Raw genomic sequence first — 2414 nt, 5'->3', positions numbered from 1 at the left:
TAGCCCATCAGGCTCCTTTGTCCGTGGGATTTCCCAGGCAAGAATAATGGAGTGGGATGCCATTTCCTTCTCCAATACTAAAGACTATACAGCAATTAGCAAAAAAAGGTCGGTTTTTACATAAGGTGGATAGTTATTCAAGACCTATTTTCTGGTGGGGGGAGCAAAAACAAATTGCAGAGCCACTACATACAGTATGCTATAATTTATTAAAATGGACATAAAAATCACACTATCTTTTGCCAGGAGTATATACATATGCATTTTTAAAGCATAAGAATGACCTGGAAGGTTTCCCACTTATTGATAATCATAGTATTCGGCTCTAGGTGGGATAGAGGTGTAGGACTGACAAGATGATCAGGACTGGAGGAGAGGAGCTTAGGGACTGTGTTCTATTTCATTCTTTTTTTTTTTTTTTTTAAGTTTATTTATTTCTGGCTGTGCTGGGTCTTCATTCCTGCGTTCGGGCCTTCTCTAGTTGTGGCGAGTGGGGCCTTTTCTAGCTGCGGTGTGGTGGCTTCTCTTGTTGCGGAGCATGGGTTCTAGGCTTGCGGACTTCCATGGTTGTGGCACACAGGCTTCCATTGTCCTGTAGTATGTGGCATCTACCAGGACCAGGGATTGAACCCATCTCCCCTGCACTGGCAGGCAAATTCTTTACCACTGAGTCACCCAGGAAGTGCATTCTTTTTTCTTAAAGAAAAGTGCATTCATGAGTTCTTGTGTGATTAAAAATTAATAATAATGATTAAAAAAAATTAACCTCAGACTCTACTGAGCCTCTGGGCTGGCAGGGCTGATTCATATGGGTCACGGTGACTAAAGGGAAGGGAGGGTCCATTTTCCATCACCATGAAGTCGGGTCACTCTGCTCCTGGGCGCTCCCTTGGTTTTTGGAGGCCTGTCCCATGCCAAGTCCTGAGAGTGAGCACAGTGTGGCCAGAGTCCAGAGTGGCAGGGTTCTCCTGTAACTGACATGGTTCCATGGTAGTCTGCCCAGCACAGTGGACACAGACCATAAAAGCCATAGAGGTTCCCATTCAAATCTCAATCGTGCTCCCACATCCCACGGGGGCACCTGGCCAGTGCCTGAAGTCCCAGGAGGCTGCCTTGCCTCGGCTCTGACCTCCTGTCCTGGCGTCCGTCCCTGACTCACTCTGTTCCACCCACACAGGCTTCCTTTCTGTGCACCCCTCCCTCTCACACTTGCCCCGGCGTTCGTGGTTGCTGTTCCCTCTGATCTGAAGCTCTTCCCTCCAATGTCCATGTGAGTGGCTCCTTCTTCTAGCTCAGGGCTCACCTCCAGTGAACTCTCCTCTGAGAGAGGCCTTGCGAGTCATCCTTCCCTGGCAGTCCTCTGTCACAACGTGCTGCTTTATTACTCCCAGGGAATGGACACCGCTGGAAGTTATGTTGTTCAATTTGTTTGTGCACTTCCACCCACTGGGTTGCCCACTGGAAGGGAGGGGCACTAGGGACAGGCACCTGTCCTGTTCTCCTCTGAAACTCAAGTATCAAGAGAGTGATGTCTGGCACATAGTCGATGCTCAGTAAAGATTAAGGGAATGCATGACCTTTATGAGCCCGGTGAGAAGAGTGCACTTGGAGAAGGACCCAAGTTATTTCTGGTTCCCTCCAGTCTGGAGTCGAATCCCCAAGTCAAGTAGGATTGGACAAAGAGACAAGCCCCATGGTTCCTCTTCCCCAGTGGGCCACCACGATGCTGAAGGTGTGGGGCCTGCGACTTAATGCCCAGATGCTTCAGTCTGCTCAGCTGGAATGTGAAGGAACTGGCCTTGATGCTTCTTTTCAGCTCCGAGCTTTTACCATGCTATAAAATATAAATGATTTGAGCCCACATGCTCAAATCAAGATATATGCTTGAATACACTTTCTTTAATATGCCCTTATTATCAATTTAGTGTTGTTTTTTTTCTCCATTTTCCTCTTTCTCATAAAAAATAGAATGTGGAGTGTGTGGCAGCATGGTCTCTGGTGCGCTGTAATATGGAGCCCTTTATGCAAAATTCATTACTGAGTCAAAGGCTGCAGTTTTCTCTCCTCATTTGTTTCTGTGCTTTGCAAACAGTTTTCAGTGTTGACATCTTTATTAGTGTCCTTTGACCTTTTAGCAGAATGAAAATTCTGTGTATCTAGTCATTGAGGCAGTATTTTGAAAATGACTAAGTGGGTATAGAGAAGACTATGGGATATTCCAAAACTCCTCATTCAGGCACGCAGAGTGTGCATATGAAGGCTGAGTCCCCAAATTTCCATGCAGCAGAAAGGAGCTGGGTCTGCATGGCCTCTGGGGCCAGATTCGGATTTCAGTGCTGTGTCTCTACTTCTCATTGGAGAGGTTACTAAGCAGATGCCCTCAATTTGGAGGCTGGAGGCCAGAAGCATTATAA

This window comes from Odocoileus virginianus, chromosome 3 (genome assembly GCF_023699985.2).
Source record: "Odocoileus virginianus isolate 20LAN1187 ecotype Illinois chromosome 3, Ovbor_1.2, whole genome shotgun sequence".
NCBI lineage: Eukaryota > Metazoa > Chordata > Mammalia > Artiodactyla > Cervidae > Odocoileus > Odocoileus virginianus.
The sequence above is the reverse complement of the archived record's forward strand: the minus strand, read 5'-3'. Positions refer to the sequence as shown.